The sequence below is a fragment of the Salmo salar genome, unplaced genomic scaffold, assembly GCF_965601325.2.
Source record: "Salmo salar unplaced genomic scaffold, fSalSal1 ptg000588l, whole genome shotgun sequence".
NCBI lineage: Eukaryota > Metazoa > Chordata > Actinopteri > Salmoniformes > Salmonidae > Salmo > Salmo salar.
This window is the reverse complement of record NW_027675428.1, coordinates 127,711-148,496: the sequence shown is the minus strand read 5'-3', so window position 1 is coordinate 148,496 and position 20,786 is coordinate 127,711. Positions and strand designations below refer to the sequence as shown.

Genomic DNA, 20,786 nt, shown 5'->3' with positions numbered 1-20,786 from the left:
TTAGACAAGAATAAAATTGTTTTGCTTTCTGCGGCAATTACAATGAGGATATCAATTGTTCTTGTCCATGGTGCTTGGAAAGATTGAACCTCATGTGAGTGTTTGTGCTATACTTGTGAGCATAGCAGTCTTCCAAACTGTTGACCAGGCTTCAGTTCAAATCTTTTGTATTTCATCTGCTGTGTCTTTCACATTCTGTCTTCTTAAGCCGCGACAGCAAACTGATGATGAGTGTTGACAAATGAATATTGAGCAAAATGAGGTCAATTAATATTTTAAAAGAGAAAATGAAAAAATAAAACTTAAAAAAGAATGGAGCTCATTTATTTTGAGTCGATTGATGCATCAGTACGTGAATCAAAGTAAACGAACGTAAAAAATACCCATTCAAATCGATCAGTTTTCAACTAGAGAGATTGAAACTCGTCGTATCTGTCTCAAGCTTCTGTAACTGTTTATGTTACAACTCCACATCTGCAATAAATGGTGGTGGAGCTAGAGCGGTGTTTGTCAAACCATGAGACATACCAATAATCGGTATTCTCACAAAAACATCTGTAGCATCTGAACCGTTTGACCTACAACATCGTATGACCACTCCCTGGAAAGGGGAGACCCTCACGAACACGGTGGTGTTCTCAATTTGTCTCTACGTCCCCCACAAGTGTCAGGGGACTCGTCTGAAGTCGGAACCCTCTATGTGCAAACATCTGTTTGTAGAATCCAAAATCTTTGGGCTACAAACTAATGTGACCCCACTTGTCACAATGTTCTCCGTTTTGCCCTACGTTTTCCACAAGTGTCACGGGACTAATCTGAAGGTAACAGGTACTGATTAAAATGATAGATTTTTTAACCAGGGACCTCTCGCACCCTAAGCCATAATAGTACAACTATACCAACGATCCGTTTGGTCAAAGAATTTTCACTTTCCACAAAAATGACGGTCAGGATATTAATCGATGTCTCCATGTTGCTTAAGAGCTTCACATAGCATTGGTGGTATAGTGGTGAGCATAGCTGCCTTCCAAGCAGTTGACCAGGGTTCGATTCCCAGCCAATGCAGAGCATGAGATATTCACTAGGTTTAGGAGCTGGGTGTCATTTCAAGTGTATTACATTGGAATCAATGTCCTTGTTAGTGGAAGTCAGATTTGCTCTTAGTTTTTGCAGGTTTTCTAAATGAAGTGCGATATTGAGCCAACTAGTGAATATCCATCGCCTAAACCATTCAGCCACCTCGTCCTGCGCCCAAGAGGTGGCTGTTTGCAACCAGTGGCCAGAGATCTGCCTGTCTGAGCTTGTTAAAAGATCTGCAAAAGGGTTCATCCGGGATTTGAACCCGGGACCTCTCGCACCCAAAGCGAGAATCATACCCCTAGACCAACGAGCCTTAGACAAGAATAAAATTGTTTTGCTTTCTGCGGCAATTACAATGAGGATATCAATTGTTCTTGTCCATGGTGCTTGGAAAGATTGAACCTCATGTGAGTGTTTGTGCTATACTTGTGAGCATAGCAGTCTTCCAAACTGTTGACCAGGCTTCAGTTCAAATCTTTTGTATTTCATCTGCTGTGTCTTTCACATTCTGTCTTCTTAAGCCGCGACAGCAAACTGATGATGAGTGTTGACAAATGAATATTGAGCAAAATGAGGTCAATTAATATTTTAAAAGAGAAAATGAAAAAATAAAACTTAAAAAAGAATGGAGCTCATTTATTTTGAGTCGATTGATGCATCAGTACGTGAATCAAAGTAAACGAACGTAAAAAATACCCATTCAAATCGATCAGTTTTCAACTAGAGAGATTGAAACGCGTCGTATCTGTCTCAAGCCTCCGTAACTGTTTATGTTACAACTCCACATCTGCAATAAATGGTGGTGGAGCTAGAGCGGTGTTTGTCAAACCATGAGACATACCAATAATCGGTATTCTCACAAAAACATCTGTAGCATCTGAACCGTTTGACCTACAACATCGTATGACCACTCCCTGGAAAGGGGAGACCCTCACGAACACGGTGGTGTTCTCAATTTGTCTCTACGTCCCCCACAAGTGTCAGGGGACTCGTCTGAAGTCGGAACCCTCTATGTGCAAACATCTGTTTGTAGAATCCAAAATCTTTGGGCTACAAACTAATGTGACCCCACTTGTCACAATGTTCTCCGTTTTGCCCTACGTTTTCCACAAGTGTCACGGGACTAATCTGAAGGTAACAGGTACTGATTAAAATACTTGTCACAATGTTCTCCGTTTTGCCCTACGTTTTCCACAAGTGTCACGGGACTAATCTGAAGGTAACAGGTACTGATTAAAATGATAGATTTTTTAACCAGGGACCTCTCGCACCCTAAGCCATAATAGTACAACTATACCAACGATCCGTTTGGTCAAAGAATTTTCACTTTCCACAAAAATGACGGTCAGGATATGAATCGATGTCTCCATGTTGCTTAAGAGCTTTACATATCATTGGTGGTATAGTGGTGAGCATAGCTGCCTTCCAAGCAGTTGACCAGGGTTCGATTCCCAGCCAATGAAGAGCATGAGATATTCACTAGGTTTAGGGGCTGGGTGTCATTTTAAGTGTATTACATTGGAATCAATGTCCTTGTTAGTGGAAGTCAGATTTGCTCTTAGTTTTTGCAGGTTTTCTAAATGAAGTGCGATATTGAGCCAACTAGTGAATATCCATCGCCTAAACCATTCAGCCACCTCGTCCTGCGCCCAAGAGGTGGCTGTTTGCAACCAGTGGCCAGAGATCTGCCTGTCTGAGCTTGTTAAAAGATCTGCAAAAGGGTTCATCCGGGATTTGAACCCGGGACCTCTCGCACCCAAAGCGAGAATCATACCCCTAGACCAACGAGCCTTAGACAAGAATAAAATTGTTTTGCTTTCTGCGGCAATTACAATGAGGATATCAATTGTTCTTGTCCATGGTGCTTGGAAAGATTGAACCTCATGTGAGTGTTTGTGCTATACTTGTGAGCATAGCAGTCTTCCAAACTGTTGACCAGGCTTCAGTTCAAATCTTTTGTATTTCATCTGCTGTGTCTTTCACATTCTGTCTTCTTAAGCCGCGACAGCAAACTGATGATGAGTGTTGAAAATTAATATTGAGCAAAATGAGGTCAATTAATATTTTAAAAGAGAAAATGAAAAAATAAAACTTAAAAAAGAATGGAGCTCATTTATTTTGAGTCGATTGATGCATCAGTACGTGAATCAAAGTAAACGAACGTAAAAAATACCCATTCAAATCGATCAGTTTTCAACTAGAGAGATTGAAACGCGTCGTATCTGTCTCAAGCCTCCGTAACTGTTTATGTTACACCTCCACATCTGCAATAAATGGTGGTGGAGCTAGAGCGGTGTTTGTCAAACCATGAGACATACCAATAATCGGTATTCTCACAAAAACATCTGTAGCATCTGAACCGTTTGACCTACAACATCGTATGACCACTCCCTGGAAAGGGGAGACCCTCACGAACACGGTGGTGTTCTCAATTTGTCTCTACGTCCCCCACAAGTGTCAGGGGACTCGTCTGAAGTCGGAACCCTCTATGTGCAAACATCTGTTTGTAGAATCCAAAATCTTTGGGCTACAAACTAATGTGACCCCACTTGTCACAATGTTCTCCGTTTTGCCCTACGTTTTCCACAAGTGTCACAGGACTAATCTGAAGGTAACAGGTACTGATTAAAATGATAGATTTTTTAACCAGGGACCTCTCGCACCCTAAGCCATAATAGTACAACTATACCAACGATCCGTTTGGTCAAAGAATTTTCACTTTCCACAAAAATGACGGTCAGGATATGAATCGATGTCTCCATGTTGCTTAAGAGCTTTACATATCATTGGTGGTATAGTGGTGAGCATAGCTGCCTTCCAAGCAGTTGACCAGGGTTCGATTCCCAGCCAATGAAGAGCATGAGATATTCACTAGGTTTAGGGGCTGGGTGTCATTTTAAGTGTATTACATTGGAATCAATGTCCTTGTTAGTGGAAGTCAGATTTGCTCTTAGTTTTTGCAGGTTTTCTAAATGAAGTGCGATATTGAGCCAACTAGTGAATATCCATCGCCTAAACCATTCAGCCACCTCGTCCTGCGCCCAAGAGGTGGCTGTTTGCAACCAGTGGCCAGAGATCTGCCTGTCTGAGCTTGTTAAAAGATCTGCAAAAGGGTTCATCCGGGATTTGAACCCGGGACCTCTCACACCCAAAGCGAGAATCATACCCCTAGACCAACGAGCCTTAGACAAGAATAAAATTGTTTTGCTTTCTGCGGCAATTACAATGAGGATATCAATTGTTCTTGTCCATGGTGCTTGGAAAGATTGAACCTCATGTGAGTGTTTGTGCTATACTTGTGAGCATAGCAGTCTTCCAAACTGTTGACCAGGCTTCAGTTCAAATCTTTTGTATTTCATCTGCTGTGTCTTTCACATTCTGTCTTCTTAAGCCGCGACAGCAAACTGATGATGAGTGTTGAAAATTAATATTGAGCAAAATGAGGTCAATTAATATTTTAAAAGAGAAAATGAAAAAATAAAACTTCAAAAAGAATGGAGCTCATTTATTTTGAGTCGATTGATGCATCAGTACGTGAATCAAAGTAAACGAACGTAAAAAATACCCATTCAAATCGATCAGTTTTCAACTAGAGAGATTGAAACTCGTCGTATCTGTCTCAAGCTTCTGTAACTGTTTATGTTACAACTCCACATCTGCAATAAATGGTGGTGGAGCTAGAGCGGTGTTTGTCAAACCATGAGACATACCAATAATCGGTATTCTCACAAAAACATCTGTAGCATCTGAACCGTTTGACCTACAACATCGTATGACCACTCCCTGGAAAGGGGAGACCCTCACGAACACGGTGGTGTTCTCAATTTGTCTCTACGTCCCCCACAAGTGTCAGGGGACTCGTCTGAAGTCGGAACCCTCTATGTGCAAACATCTGTTTGTAGAATCCAAAATCTTTGGGCTACAAACTAATGTGACCCCACTTGTCACAATGTTCTCCGTTTTGCCCTACGTTTTCCACAAGTGTCACGGGACTAATCTGAAGGTAACAGGTACTAGCGTGCCACCTGTGGTGCACTCCATCAACAGCAGGTGCATTTCAAGAGCGGCAAATTTGAATCCAAATAAATGTCAAAATTCAAATTTTTCAAAAATACAACTATGTTACACCATTTGAAAGATAAACATCTCCTTAATCTAACCACGTTTTACGATTTCAAAAAGGTTTTACGGCGAAAGCATAAATTTAGAGTATGTTAGGACAGTACATTTACAAGAGTTGTGTGTAATGTTTTGTCAAGTCAAAGACAGGGTCACCAAAACCATAAAACCAGCTAAAATGATACACTAACCTTTTACAATCTCCATCAGATGACACTCCTAGGACATTATGTTAGACAATGCATGCATTTTTAGTTCTATCAAGTTCATATTTATATACAAAAACAGCGTTTTACTATGGCATTGATGTTGAGGAAATCGTTTCCCTCCAATAACCGGCAGTCAAGTCAGCGTCACAAATTAAATAATTAAAATTAGAAAACATTGGTAAAATATTATATTGTCATTTAAAGAATTATAGATTTACATCTTTTGAACGCAATCAACTTGCCAGATTTAAAAATAACCTTACTGGGAAATCACACTTTGCAATAATCTGAGCACTGTGCCCAGAAAAATACGCGTTGCGATACAGACTAGACGTCATGTTGGGGAGATCTAAAATCGAAAATACTATGTAAATAATCCATTACCTTTGATTCTCTTCATCAGATGTCACTTCCAGGTATCACAGGTCCATAACGAATGTAGTTTTGTTCAAAAAAGCTCATCATTTATGTCCAAAAATCTCCGTCTCGTTAGCACATGATGTAAGCCAGCCGGACTTCTCGTCATGAACGAGGGGAAAAAATATATTTCCGTTCGTTCAAACATGTCAAACGTTGTATAGCATAAATCATTAGGGCCTTTTTTAACCAGAACATGAATAATATTCAAGGTGGACGAATGCATAGCCTTTTATAACGTATTGGAACGAGGGTACCCAACATGAAGTAGCGCGCCAGGTGTCTAATGGGACATCACCGTTCCATGGCTCTTGTTCGGTCAGATCTCCCTCCAGAAGACTCAAAACACTTTGTAAAGGCTGGTGACATCTAGTGGAAGCAATAGGAAGTGCCAAAATATTCCTAAACCCCTGTGTTTTTCAATGGGAGAGGTTTAAAGTCAATACAACACATCAGGTATCCACTTCCTGTCAGAAAATGTCTCAGGGTTTTGCCTGCCAAATGAGTTCTGTTATACTCACAGACACCATTCAAACAGTTTTGGAAACTTTAGAGTGTTTTCTATCCATATATAATAAGTATATGCATATTCTAGTTACTGGGTAGGATTAGTAACCAGATTAAATCGGGTACATTTTTTTTATCCAGACGTGCAAATGCTGCCCCCTAGACCCAACAGGTTAAGAGCTTCACATAGCATTGGTGGTATAGTGGTGAGCATAGCTGCCTTCCAAGCAGTTGACCAGGGTTCGATTCCCAGCCAATGCAGAGCATGAGATATTCACTAGGTTTAGGGGCTGGGTGTCATTTCAAGTGTATTACATTGGAATCAATGTCCGTGGAAGTCAGATTTGCTCTTAGTTTTTGCAGGTTTTCTAAATGAAGTGCGATATTGAGCCAACTAGTGAATATCACAATAGATACGCAGTCCATCGCCTAAACCATTCAGCCACCTCGTCCTGCGCCCAAGAGGTGGCTGTTTGCAACCAGTGGCCAGAGATCTGCCTGTCTGAGCTTGTTAAAAGATCTGCAAAAGGGCTCATCCGCGATTTGAACCCGGGACCTCTCGCACCCAAAGCGAGAATCATACCCCTAGACCAACGAGCCTTAGACAAGAATAAAATTGTTTTGCTTTCTGCGGCAATTACAATGAGGATATCAATTGTTCTTGTCCATGGTGCTTGGAAAGATTGAACCTCATGTGAGTGTTTGTGCTATACTTGTGAGCATAGCAGTCTTCCAAACTGTTGACCAGGCTTCAGTTCAAATCTTTTGTATTTCATCTGCTGTGTCTTTCACATTCTGTCTTCTTAACCTGTTAGGGCTAGGGGGCAGCATTTGCACGTCTGGATAAAAAAATGTACCCGATTTAATCTGGTTACTAATCCTACCCAGTAACTAGAATATGCATATACTTATTATATATGGATAGAAAACACTCTAAAGTTTCTAAAACTGTTTGAATGGTGTCTGTGAGTATAACAGAACTCATTTGGCAGGCAAAACCCTGAGACATTTTCTGACAGGAAGTTGAAACCTGATGTGTTGTATTACCTTTAAACCTATCCCATTGAAAAACACAGGGGCTGAGGAATATTTTGGCACTTCCTATTGCTTCCACTAGATGTCACCAGCCTTTACAAAGTGTTTTGAGTCTTCTGGAGGGAGATCTGACCGAACAAGAGCCATGGAACGATGATGTCCCATTAGACACCTGGCGCGCGAGTTCATGTTGGGTACCCTCGTTCCAATACGCTATAAAAGAGTATGCATTCGTCCACCTTGAATATTATTCATGTTCTGGTTAAAAAAGGCCCTAATGATTTATGCTATACAACGTTTGACATGTTTGAACGAACGTAAATATATTTTTTCCCCTCGTTCATGACGAGAAGTCCGGCTGGCTTAGATCATGTGCTAACAAGACGGAGATTTTTGGACATAAATGATGAGCTTTTTTGAACAAAACTACATTCGTTATGGACCTGTGATACCTGGAAGTGACATCTGATGAAGAGAATCAAAGGTAATGGATTATTTACATAGTATTTTCGATTTTAGATCTCCCCAACATGACGTCTAGTCTGTATCGCAACGCGTATTTTTCTGGGCGCAGTGCTCAGATTATTGCAAAGTGTGATTTCCCAGTAAGGTTATTTTTAAATCTGGCAAGTTGATTGCGTTCAAGAGATGTAAATCTATAATTCTTTAAATGACAATATAATATTTTACCAATGTTTTCTAATTTTAATTATTTAATTTGTGACGCTGACTTGACTGCCGGTTATTGGAGGGAAACGATTTCCTCAACATCAATGCCATAGTAAAACGCTGTTTTTGGATATAAATATGAACTTGATAGAACTAAAAATGCATGCATTGTGTAACATAATGTCCTAGGAGTGTCATCTGATGGAGATTGTAAAAGGTTAGTGCATCATTTTAGCTGGTTTTATGGTTTTGGTGACCCTGTCTTTGACTTGACAAAACATTACACACAACTCTTGTAAATGTACTGTCCTAACATACTCTAAATTTATGCTTTCGCCGTAAAACCTTTTTGAAATCGTAAAACGTGGTTAGATTAAGGAGATGTTTATCTTTCAAAGGGTGTAAAATAGTTGTATGTTTGAAAAATTTGAATTTTGACATTTATTTGGATTCAAATTTGCCGGTCTTGAAATGCACCTGCTGTTGATGGAGTGCACCACGGGTGGCACGCTAGCGTCCCACCTAGCCCATAGAGGTTAAGCCGCGACAGCAAACTGATGATGAGTGTTGACAAATGAATATTGAGCAAAATGAGGTCAATTAATATTTTAAAAGAGAAAATGAAAAAATAAAACTTAAAAAAGAATGGAGCTCATTTATTTTGAGTCGATTGATGCATCAGTACGTGAATCAAAGTAAACGAACGTAAAAAATACCCATTCAAATCGATCAGTTTTCAACTAGAGAGATTGAAACGCGTCGTATCTGTCTCAAGCCTCCGTAACTGTTCATGTTACAACTCCACATCTGCAATAAATGGTGGTGGAGCTAGAGCGGTGTTTGTCAAACCATGAGACATACCAATAATCGGTATTCTCACAGAAACATCTGTAGCATCTGAACCGTTTGACCTACAACATCGTATGACCACTCCCTGGAAAGGGGAGACCCTCACGAACACGGTGGTGTTCTCAATTTGTCTCTACATCCTCCACAAGTGTCAGGGGACTCGTCTGAAGTCGGAACCCTCTATGTGCAAACATCTGTTTGTAGAATCCAAAATCTTTGGGCTACAAACTAATGTGACCCCACTTGTCACAATGTTCTCCGTTTTGCCCTACGTTTTCCACAAGTGTCACGGGACTAATCTGAAGGTAACAGGTACAGATTAAAATGATCGATTTTTTAACCAGGGACCTCTCGCACCCTAAGCCATAATAGTACAACTATACCAACGATCCGTTTGGTCAAAGAATTTTCACTTTCCACAAAAATGACGGTCAGGATATGAATCGATGTCTCCATGTTGCTTAAGAGCTTCACATAGCATTGGTGGTATAGTGGTGAGCATAGCTGCCTTCCAAGCAGTTGACCAGGGTTCGATTCCCAGCCAATGCAGAGCATGAGATATTCACTAGGTTTAGGGGCTGGGTGTCATTTCAAGTGTATTACATTGGAATCAATGTCCTTGTTAGTGGAAGTCAGATTTGCTCTTAGTTTTTGCAGGTTTTCTAAATGAAGTGCGATATTGAGCCAACTAGTGAATATCACAATAGATAAGCAGTCCATCGCCTAAAGTGGCCAGAGATCTGCCTGTCTGAGCTTGTTAAAAGATCTGCAAAAGGGTTCATCCGGGATTTGAACCCGGGACCTCTCGCACCCAAAGCGAGAATCATACCCCTAGACCAACGAGCCTTAGACAAGAATAAAATTGTTTTGCTTTCTGCGGCAATTACAATGAGGATATCAATTGTTCTTGTCCATGGTGCTTGGAAAGATTGAACCTCATGTGAGTGTTTGTGCTATACTTGTGAGCATAGCAGTCTTCCAAACTGTTGACCAGGCTTCAGTTCAAATCTTTTGTATTTCATCTGCTGTGTCTTTCACATTCTGTCTTCTTAAGCCGCGACAGCAAACTGATGATGAGTGTTGACAAATGAATATTGAGCAAAATGAGGTCAATTAATATTTTAAAAGAGAAAATGAAAAAATAAAACTTAAAAAAGAATGGAGCTCATTTATTTTGAGTCGATTGATGCATCAGTACGTGAATCAAAGTAAACGAACGTAAAAAATACCCATTCAAATCGATCAGTTTTCAACTAGAGAGATTGAAACGCGTCGTATCTGTCTCAAGCCTCCGTAACTGTTCATGTTACAACTCCACATCTGCAATAAATGGTGGTGGAGCTAGAGCGGTGTTTGTCAAACCATGAGACATACCAATAATCGGTATTCTCACAGAAACATCTGTAGCATCTGAACCGTTTGACCTACAACATCGTATGACCACTCCCTGGAAAGGGGAGACCCTCACGAACACGGTGGTGTTCTCAATTTGTCTCTACATCCTCCACAAGTGTCAGGGGACTCGTCTGAAGTCGGAACCCTCTATGTGCAAACATCTGTTTGTAGAATCCAAAATCTTTGGGCTACAAACTAATGTGACCCCACTTGTCACAATGTTCTCCGTTTTGCCCTACGTTTTCCACAAGTGTCACGGGACTAATCTGAAGGTAACAGGTACAGATTAAAATGATCGATTTTTTAACCAGGGACCTCTCGCACCCTAAGCCATAATAGTACAACTATACCAACGATCCGTTTGGTCAAAGAATTTTCACTTTCCACAAAAATGACGGTCAGGATATGAATCGATGTCTCCATGTTGCTTAAGAGCTTCACATAGCATTGGTGGTATAGTGGTGAGCATAGCTGCCTTCCAAGCAGTTGACCAGGGTTCGATTCCCAGCCAATGCAGAGCATGAGATATTCACTAGGTTTAGGGGCTGGGTGTCATTTCAAGTGTATTACATTGGAATCAATGTCCTTGTTAGTGGAAGTCAGATTTGCTCTTAGTTTTTGCAGGTTTTCTAAATGAAGTGCGATATTGAGCCAACTAGTGAATATCACAATAGATAAGCAGTCCATCGCCTAAACCATTCAGCCACCTCGTCCTGCGCCCAAGAGGTGGCTGTTTGCAACCAGTGGCCAGAGATCTGCCTGTCTGAGCTTGTTAAAAGATCTGCAAAAGGGTTCATCCGGGATTTGAACCCGGGACCTCTCGCACCCAAAGCGAGAATCATACCCCTAGACCAACGAGCCTTAGACAAGAATAAAATTGTTTTGCTTTCTGCGGCAATTACAATGAGGATATCAATTGTTCTTGTCCATGGTGCTTGGAAAGATTGAACCTCATGTGAGTGTTTTTGCTATACTTGTGAGCATAGCAGTCTTCCAAACTGTTGACCAGGCTTCAGTTCAAATCTTTTGTATTTCATCTGCTGTGTCTTTCACATTCTGTCTTCTTAAGCCGCGACAGCAAACTGATGATGAGTGTTGACAAATGAATATTGAGCAAAATGAGGTCAATTAATATTTTAAAAGAGAAAATGAAAAAATAAAACTTAAAAAAGAATGGAGCTCATTTATTTTGAGTCGATTGATGCATCAGTACGTGAATCAAAGTAAACGAACGTAAAAAATACCCATTCAAATCGATCAGTTTTCAACTAGAGAGATTGAAACGCGTCGTATCTGTCTCAAGCCTCCGTAACTGTTTATGTTACAACTCCACATCTGCAATAAATGGTGGTGGAGCTAGAGCGGTGTTTGTCAAACCATGAGACATACCAATAATCGGTATTCTCACAAAAACCTTTGTAGCATCTGAACCGTTTGACCTACAACATCGTATGACCACTCCCTGGAAAGGGGAGACCCTCACGAACACGGTGGTGTTCTCAATTTGTCTCTACGTCCCCCACAAGTGTCAGGGGACTCGTCTGAAGTCGGAACCCTCTATGTGCAAACATCTGTTTGTAGAATCCAAAATCTTTGGGCTACAAACTAATGTGACCCCACTTGTCACAATGTTCTCCGTTTTGCCCTACGTTTTCCACAAGTGTCACGGGACTAATCTGAAGGTAACAGGTACTGATTAAAATGATAGATTTTTTAACCAGGGACCTCTCGCACCCTAAGCCATAATAGTACAACTATACCAACGATCCGTTTGGTCAAAGAATTTTCACTTTCCACAAAAATGACGGTCAGGATATGAATCGATGTCTCCATGTTGCTTAAGAGCTTCACATAGCATTGGTGGTATAGTGGTGAGCATAGCTGCCTTCCAAGCAGTTGACCAGGGTTCGATTCCCAGCCAATGCAGAGCATGAGATATTCACTAGGTTTAGGGGCTGGGTGTCATTTCAAGTGTATTACATTGGAATCAATGTCCTTGTTAGTGGAAGTCAGATTTGCTCTTAGTTTTTGCAGGTTTTCTAAATGAAGTGCGATATTGAGCCAACTAGTGAATATCACAATAGATAAGCAGTCCATCGCCTAAACCATTCAGCCACCTCGTCCTGCGCCCAAGAGGTGGCTGTTTGCAACCAGTGGCCAGAGATCTGCCTGTCTGAGCTTGTTAAAAGATCTGCAAAAGGGTTCATCCGGGATTTGAACCCGGGACCTCTCGCACCCAAAGCGAGAATCATACCCCTAGACCAACGAGCCTTAGACAAGAATAAAATTGTTTTGCTTTCTGCGGCAATTACAATGAGGATATCAATTGTTCTTGTCCATGGTGCTTGGAAAGATTGAACCTCATGTGAGTGTTTGTGCTATACTTGTGAGCATAGCAGTCTTCCAAACTGTTGACCAGGCTTCAGTTCAAATCTTTTGTATTTCATCTGCTGTGTCTTTCACATTCTGTCTTCTTAAGCCGCGACAGCAAACTGATGATGAGTGTTGACAAATGAATATTGAGCAAAATGAGGTCAATTAATATTTTAAAAGAGAAAATGAAAAAATAAAACTTAAAAAAGAATGGAGCTCATTTATTTTGAGTCGATTGATGCATCAGTACGTGAATCAAAGTAAACGAACGTAAAAAATACCCATTCAAATCGATCAGTTTTCAACTAGAGAGATTGAAACGCGTCGTATCTGTCTCAAGCCTCCGTAACTGTTTATGTTACAACTCCACATCTGCAATAAATGGTGGTGGAGCTAGAGCGGTGTTTGTCAAACCATGAGACATACCAATAATCGGTATTCTCACAAAAACATTTGTAGCATCTGAACCGTTTGACCTACAACATCGTATGACCACTCCCTGGAAAGGGGAGACCCTCACGAACACGGTGGTGTTCTCAATTTGTCTCTACGTCCCCCACAAGTGTCAGGGGACTCGTCTGAAGTCGGAACCCTCTATGTGCAAACATCTGTTTGTAGAATCCAAAATCTTTGGGCTACAAACTAATGTGACCCCACTTGTCACAATGTTCTCCGTTTTGCCCTACGTTTTCCACAAGTGTCACGGGACTAATCTGAAGGTAACAGGTACTGATTAAAATGATAGATTTTTTAACCAGGGACCTCTCGCACCCTAAGCCATAATAGTACAACTATACCAACGATCCGTTTGGTCAAAGAATTTTCACTTTCCACAAAAATGACGGTCAGGATATGAATCGATGTCTCCATGTTGCTTAAGAGCTTCACATAGCATTGGTGGTATAGTGGTGAGCATAGCTGCCTTCCAAGCAGTTGACCAGGGTTCGATTCCCAGCCAATGCAGAGCATGAGATATTCACTAGGTTTAGGGGCTGGGTGTCATTTCAAGTGTATTACATTGGAATCAATGTCCTTGTTAGTGGAAGTCAGATTTGCTCTTAGTTTTTGCAGGTTTTCTAAATGAAGTGCGATATTGAGCCAACTAGTGAATATCACAATAGATAAGCAGTCCATCGCCTAAACCATTCAGCCACCTCGTCCTGCGCCCAAGAGGTGTCTGTTTGCAACCAGTGGCCAGAGATCTGCCTGTCTGAGCTTGTTAAAAGATCTGCAAAAGGGTTCATCCGGGATTTGAACCCGGGACCTCTCGCACCCAAAGCGAGAATCATACCCCTAGACCAACGAGCCTTAGACAAGAATAAAATTGTTTTGCTTTCTGCGGCAATTACAATGAGGATATCAATTGTTCTTGTCCATGGTGCTTGGAAAGATTGAACCTCATGTGAGTGTTTGTGCTATACTTGTGAGCATAGCAGTCTTCCAAACTGTTGACCAGGCTTCAGTTCAAATCTTTTGTATTTCATCTGCTGTGTCTTTCACATTCTGTCTTCTTAAGCCGCGACAGCAAACTGATGATGAGTGTTGACAAATGAATATTGAGCAAAATGAGGTCAATTAATATTTTAAAAGAGAAAATGAAAAAATAAAACTTAAAAAAGAATGGAGCTCATTTATTTTGAGTCGATTGATGCATCAGTACGTGAATCAAAGTAAACGAACGTAAAAAATACCCATTCAAATCGATCAGTTTTCAACTAGAGAGATTGAAACGCGTCGTATCTGTCTCAAGCCTCCGTAACTGTTTATGTTACAACTCCACATCTGCAATAAATGGTGGTGGAGCTAGAGCGGTGTTTGTCAAACCATGAGACATACCAATAATCGGTATTCTCACAAAAACATTTGTAGCATCTGAACCGTTTGACCTACAACATCGTATGACCACTCCCTGGAAAGGGGAGACCCTCACGAACACGGTGGTGTTCTCAATTTGTCTCTACGTCCCCCACAAGTGTCAGGGGACTCGTCTGAAGTCGGAACCCTCTATGTGCAAACATCTGTTTGTAGAATCCAAAATCTTTGGGCTACAAACTAATGTGACCCCACTTGTCACAATGTTCTCCGTTTTGCCCTACGTTTTCCACAAGTGTCACGGGACTAATCTGAAGGTAACAGGTACTGATTAAAATGATAGATTTTTTAACCAGGGACCTCTCGCACCCTAAGCCATAATAGTACAACTATACCAACGATCCGTTTGGTCAAAGAATTTTCACTTTCCACAAAAATGACGGTCAGGATATGAATCGATGTCTCCATGTTGCTTAAGAGCTTCACATAGCATTGGTGGTATAGTGGTGAGCATAGCTGCCTTCCAAGCAGTTGACCAGGGTTCGATTCCCAGCCAATGCAGAGCATGAGATATTCACTAGGTTTAGGGGCTGGGTGTCATTTCAAGTGTATTACATTGGAATCAATGTCCTTGTTAGTGGAAGTCAGATTTGCTCTTAGTTTTTGCAGGTTTTCTAAATGAAGTGCGATATTGAGCCAACTAGTGAATATCACAATAGATAAGCAGTCCATCGCCTAAACCATTCAGCCACCTCGTCCTGCGCCCAAGAGGTGTCTGTTTGCAACCAGTGGCCAGAGATCTGCCTGTCTGAGCTTGTTAAAAGATCTGCAAAAGGGTTCATCCGGGATTTGAACCCGGGACCTCTCGCACCCAAAGCGAGAATCATACCCCTAGACCAACGAGCCTTAGACAAGAATAAAATTGTTTTGCTTTCTGCGGCAATTACAATGAGGATATCAATTGTTCTTGTCCATGGTGCTTGGAAAGATTGAACCTCATGTGAGTGTTTGTGCTATACTTGTGAGCATAGCAGTCTTCCAAACTGTTGACCAGGCTTCAGTTCAAATCTTTTGTATTTCATCTGCTGTGTCTTTCACATTCTGTCTTCTTAAGCCGCGACAGCAAACTGATGATGAGTGTTGACAAATGAATATTGAGCAAAATGAGGTCAATTAATATTTTAAAAGAGAAAATGAAAAAATAAAACTTAAAAAAGAATGGAGCTCATTTATTTTGAGTCGATTGATGCATCAGTACGTGAATCAAAGTAAACGAACGTAAAAAATACCCATTCAAATCGATCAGTTTTCAACTAGAGAGATTGAAACGCGTCGTATCTGTCTCAAGCCTCCGTAACTGTTTATGTTACAACTCCACATCTGCAATAAATGGTGGTGGAGCTAGAGCGGTGTTTGTCAAACCATGAGACATACCAATAATCGGTATTCTCACAAAAACATTTGTAGCATCTGAACCGTTTGACCTACAACATCGTATGACCACTCCCTGGAAAGGGGAGACCCTCACGAACACGGTGGTGTTCTCAATTTGTCTCTACGTCCCCCACAAGTGTCAGGGGACTCGTCTGAAGTCGGAACCCTCTATGTGCAAACATCTGTTTGTAGAATCCAAAATCTTTGGGCTACAAACTAATGTGACCCCACTTGTCACAATGTTCTCCGTTTTGCCCTACGTTTTCCACAAGTGTCACGGGACTAATCTGAAGGTAACAGGTACTGATTAAAATGATAGATTTTTTAACCAGGGACCTCTCGCACCCTAAGCCATAATAGTACAACTATACCAACGATCCGTTTGGTCAAAGAATTTTCACTTTCCACAAAAATGACGGTCAGGATATGAATCGATGTCTCCATGTTGCTTAAGAGCTTCACATAGCATTGGTGGTATAGTGGTGAGCATAGCTGCCTTCCAAGCAGTTGACCAGGGTTCGATTCCCAGCCAATGCAGAGCATGAGATATTCACTAGGTTTAGGGGCTGGGTGTCATTTCAAGTGTATTACATTGGAATCAATGTCCTTGTTAGTGGAAGTCAGATTTGCTCTTAGTTTTTGCAGGTTTTCTAAATGAAGTGCGATATTGAGCCAACTAGTGAATATCACAATAGATAAGCAGTCCATCGCCTAAACCATTCAGCCACCTCGTCCTGCGCCCAAGAGGTGTCTGTTTGCAACCAGTGGCCAGAGATCTGCCTGTCTGAGCTTGTTAAAAGATCTGCAAAAGGGTTCATCCGGGATTTGAACCCGGGACCTCTCGCACCCAAAGCGAGAATCATACCCCTAGACCAACGAGCCTTAGACAAGAATAAAATTGTTTTGCTTTCTGCGGCAATTACAATGAGGATATCAATTGTTCTTGTCCATGGTGCTTGGAAAGATTGAACCTCATGTGAGTGTTTGTGCTATACTTGTGAGCATAGCAGTCTTCCAAACTGTTGACCAGGCTTCAGTTCAAATCTTTTGTATTTCATCTGCTGTGTCTTTCACATTCTGTCTTCTTAAGCCGCGACAGCAAACTGATGATGAGTGTTGACAAATGAATATTGAGCAAAATGAGGTCAATTAATATTTTAAAAGAGAAAATGAAAAAATAAAACTTAAAAAAGAATGGAGCTCATTTATTTTGAGTCGATTGATGCATCAGTACGTGAATCAAAGTAAACGAACGTAAAAAATACCCATTCAAATCGATCAGTTTTCAACTAGAGAGATTGAAACGCGTCGTATCTGTCTCAAGCCTCCGTAACTGTTTATGTTACAACTCCACATCTGCAATAAATGGTGGTGGAGCTAGAGCGGTGTTTGTCAAACCATGAGACATACCAATAATCGGTATTCTCACAAAAACATTTGTAGCATCTGAACCGTTTGACCTACAACATCGTATGACCACTCCCTGGAAAGGGGAGACCCTCACGAACACGGTGGTGTTCTCAATTTGTCTCTACGTCCCCCACAAGTGTCAGGGGACTCGTCTGAAGTCGGAACCCTCTATGTGCAAACATCTGTTTGTAGAATCCAAAATCTTTGGGCTACAAACTAATGTGACCCCACTTGTCACAATGTTCTCCGTTTTGCCCTACGTTTTCCACAAGTGTCACGGGACTAATCTGAAGGTAACAGGTACTGATTAAAATGATAGATTTTTTAACCAGGGACCTCTCGCACCCTAAGCCATAATAGTACAACTATACCAACGATCCGTTTGGTCAAAGAATTTTCACTTTCCACAAAAATGACGGTCAGGATATGAATCGATGTCTCCATGTTGCTTAAGAGCTTCACATAGCATTGGTGGTATAGTGGTGAGCATAGCTGCCTTCCAAGCAGTTGACCAGGGTTCGATTCCCAGCCAATGCAGAGCATGAGATATTCACTAGGTTTAGGGGCTGGGTGTCATTTCAAGTGTATTACATTGGAATCAATGTCCTTGTTAGTGGAAGTCAGATTTGCTCTTAGTTTTTGCAGGTTTTCTAAATGAAGTGCGATATTGAGCCAACTAGTGAATATCACAATAGATAAGCAGTCCATCGCCTAAACCATTCAGCCACCTCGTCCTGCGCCCAAGAGGTGTCTGTTTGCAACCAGTGGCCAGAGATCTGCCTGTCTGAGCTTGTTAAAAGATCTGCAAAAGGGTTCATCCGGGATTTGAACCCGGGACCTCTCGCACCCAAAGCGAGAATCATACCCCTAGACCAACGAGCCTTAGACAAGAATAAAATTGTTTTGCTTTCTGCGGCAATTACAATGAGGATATCAATTGTTCTTGTCCATGGTGCTTGGAAAGATTGAACCTCATGTGAGTGTTTGTGCTATACTTGTGAGCATAGCAGTCTTCCAAACTGTTGACCAGGCTTCAGTTCAAATCTTTTGTATTTCATCTGCTGTGTCTTTCACATTCTGTCTTCTTAAGCCGCGACAGCAAACTGATGATGAGTGTTGACAAATGAATATTGAGCAAAATGAGGTCAATTAATATTTTAAAAGAGAAAATGAAAAAATAAAACTTAAAAAAGAATGGAGCTCATTTATTTTGAGTCGATTGATGCATCAGTACGTGAATCAAAGTAAACGAACGTAAAAAATACCCATTCAAATCGATCAGTTTTCAACTAGAGAGATTGAAACGCGTCGTATCTGTCTCAAGCCTCCGTAACTGTTTATGTTACAACTCCACATCTGCAATAAATGGTGGTGGAGCTAGAGCGGTGTTTGTCAAACCATGAGACATACCAATAATCGGTATTCTCACAAAAACATTTGTAGCATCTGAACCGTTTGACCTACAACATCGTATGACCACTCCCTGGAAAGGGGAGACCCTCACGAACACGGTGGTGTTCTCAATTTGTCTCTACGTCCCCCACAAGTGTCAGGGGACTCGTCTGAAGTCGGAACCCTCTATGTGCAAACATCTGTTTGTAGAATCCAAAATCTTTGGGCTACAAACTAATGTGACCCCACTTGTCACAATGTTCTCCGTTTTGCCCTACGTTTTCCACAAGTGTCACGGGACTAATCTGAAGGTAACAGGTACTGATTAAAATGATAGATTTTTTAACCAGGGACCTCTCGCACCCTAAGCCATAATAGTACAACTATACCAACGATCCGTTTGGTCAAAGAATTTTCACTTTCCACAAAAATGACGGTCAGGATATGAATCGATGTCTCCATGTTGCTTAAGAGCTTCACATAGCATTGGTGGTATAGTGGTGAGCATAGCTGCCTTCCAAGCAGTTGACCAGGGTTCGATTCCCAGCCAATGCAGAGCATGAGATATTCACTAGGTTTAGGGGCTGGGTGTCATTTCAAGTGTATTACATTGGAATCAATGTCCTTGTTAGTGGAAGTCAGATTTGCTCTTAGTTTTTGCAGGTTTTCTAAATGAAGTGCGATATTGAGCCAACTAGTGAATATCACAATAGATAAGCAGTCCATCGCCTAAACCATTCAGCCACCTCGTCCTGCGCCCAAGAGGTGTCTGTTTGCAACCAGTGGCCAGAGATCTGCCTGTCTGAGCTTGTTAAAAGATCTGCAAAAGGGTTCATCCGGGATTTGAACCCGGGACCTCTCGCACCCAAAGCGAGAATCATACCCCTAGACCAACGAGCCTTAGACAAGAATAAAATTGTTTTGCTTTCTGCGGCAATTACAATGAGGATATCAATTGTTCTTGTCCATGGTGCTTGGAAAGATTGAACCTCATGTGAGTGTTTGTGCTATACTTGTGAGCATAGCAGTCTTCCAAACTGTTGACCAGGCTTCAGTTCAAATCTTTTGTATTTCATCTGCTGTGTCTTTCACATTCTGTCTTCTTAAGCCGCGACAGCAAACTGATGATGAGTGTTGACAAATGAATATTGAGCAAAATGAGGTCAATTAATATTTTAAAAGAGAAAATGAAAAAATAAAACTTAAAAAAGAATGGAGCTCATTTATTTTGAGTCGATTGATGCATCAGTACGTGAATCAAAGTAAACGAACGTAAAAAATACCCATTCAAATCGATCAGTTTTCAACTAGAGAGATTGAAACGCGTCGTATCTGTCTCAAGCCTCCGTAACTGTTTATGTTACAACTCCACATCTGCAATAAATGGTGGTGGAGCTAGAGCGGTGTTTGTCAAACCATGAGACATACCAATAATCGGTATTCTCACAAAAACATTTGTAGCATCTGAACCGTTTGACCTACAACATCGTATGACCACTCCCTGGAAAGGGGAGACCCTCACGAACACGGTGGTGTTCTCAATTTGTCTCTACGTCCCCCACAAGTGTCAGGGGACTCGTCTGAAGTCGGAACCCTCTATGTGCAAACATCTGTTTGTAGAATCCAAAATCTTTGGGCTACAAACTAATGTGACCCCACTTGTCACAATGTTCTCCGTTTTGCCCTACGTTTTCCACAAGTGTCACGGGACTAATCTGAAGGTAACAGGTACTGATTAAAATGATAGATTTTTTAACCAGGGACCTCTCGCACCCTAAGCCATAATAGTACAACTATACCAACGATCCGTTTGGTCAAAGAATTTTCACTTTCCACAAAAATGACGGTCAGGATATGAATCGATGTCTCCATGTTGCTTAAGAGCTTCACATAGCATTGGTGGTATAGTGGTGAGCATAGCTGCCTTCCAAGCAGTTGACCAGGGTTCGATTCCCAGCCAATGCAGAGCATGAGATATTCACTAGGTTTAGGGGCTGGGTGTCATTTCAAGTGTATTACATTGGAATCAATGTCCTTGTTAGTGGAAGTCAGATTTGCTCTTAGTTTTTGCAGGTTTTCTAAATG

General features: G+C 41.3%; 10 non-coding genes across 10 annotated transcripts; all 10 read right to left on the bottom strand.

The window, feature by feature from the left end:
* Window positions 1–1,321: 1,321 nt before the first annotated feature.
* trnap-ugg (transfer RNA proline (anticodon UGG)) lies at window positions 1,322–1,393 on the bottom strand. The gene has a single exon. It is a non-coding gene; the product is annotated as a tRNA-Pro (tRNA).
* Window positions 1,394–2,799: 1,406 nt separating this feature from the next.
* Window positions 2,800–2,871, bottom strand: trnap-ugg (transfer RNA proline (anticodon UGG)). Its single transcript has one exon. It is a non-coding gene; the product is annotated as a tRNA-Pro (tRNA).
* A 6,788-nt stretch (window positions 2,872–9,659) lies between these two features.
* On the bottom strand, window positions 9,660–9,731 carry trnap-ugg (transfer RNA proline (anticodon UGG)). The gene has a single exon. It is a non-coding gene; the product is annotated as a tRNA-Pro (tRNA).
* A 1,338-nt stretch (window positions 9,732–11,069) lies between these two features.
* On the bottom strand, window positions 11,070–11,141 carry trnap-ugg (transfer RNA proline (anticodon UGG)). Its single transcript has one exon. It is a non-coding gene; the product is annotated as a tRNA-Pro (tRNA).
* A 1,338-nt stretch (window positions 11,142–12,479) lies between these two features.
* Window positions 12,480–12,551, bottom strand: trnap-ugg (transfer RNA proline (anticodon UGG)). The gene has a single exon. It is a non-coding gene; the product is annotated as a tRNA-Pro (tRNA).
* A 1,338-nt stretch (window positions 12,552–13,889) lies between these two features.
* Window positions 13,890–13,961, bottom strand: trnap-ugg (transfer RNA proline (anticodon UGG)). Its single transcript has one exon. It is a non-coding gene; the product is annotated as a tRNA-Pro (tRNA).
* A 1,338-nt stretch (window positions 13,962–15,299) lies between these two features.
* trnap-ugg (transfer RNA proline (anticodon UGG)) lies at window positions 15,300–15,371 on the bottom strand. Its single transcript has one exon. It is a non-coding gene; the product is annotated as a tRNA-Pro (tRNA).
* Window positions 15,372–16,709: 1,338 nt separating this feature from the next.
* trnap-ugg (transfer RNA proline (anticodon UGG)) lies at window positions 16,710–16,781 on the bottom strand. Its single transcript has one exon. It is a non-coding gene; the product is annotated as a tRNA-Pro (tRNA).
* Window positions 16,782–18,119: 1,338 nt separating this feature from the next.
* trnap-ugg (transfer RNA proline (anticodon UGG)) lies at window positions 18,120–18,191 on the bottom strand. The gene has a single exon. It is a non-coding gene; the product is annotated as a tRNA-Pro (tRNA).
* A 1,338-nt stretch (window positions 18,192–19,529) lies between these two features.
* trnap-ugg (transfer RNA proline (anticodon UGG)) lies at window positions 19,530–19,601 on the bottom strand. Its single transcript has one exon. It is a non-coding gene; the product is annotated as a tRNA-Pro (tRNA).
* Window positions 19,602–20,786: the final 1,185 nt, after the last annotated feature.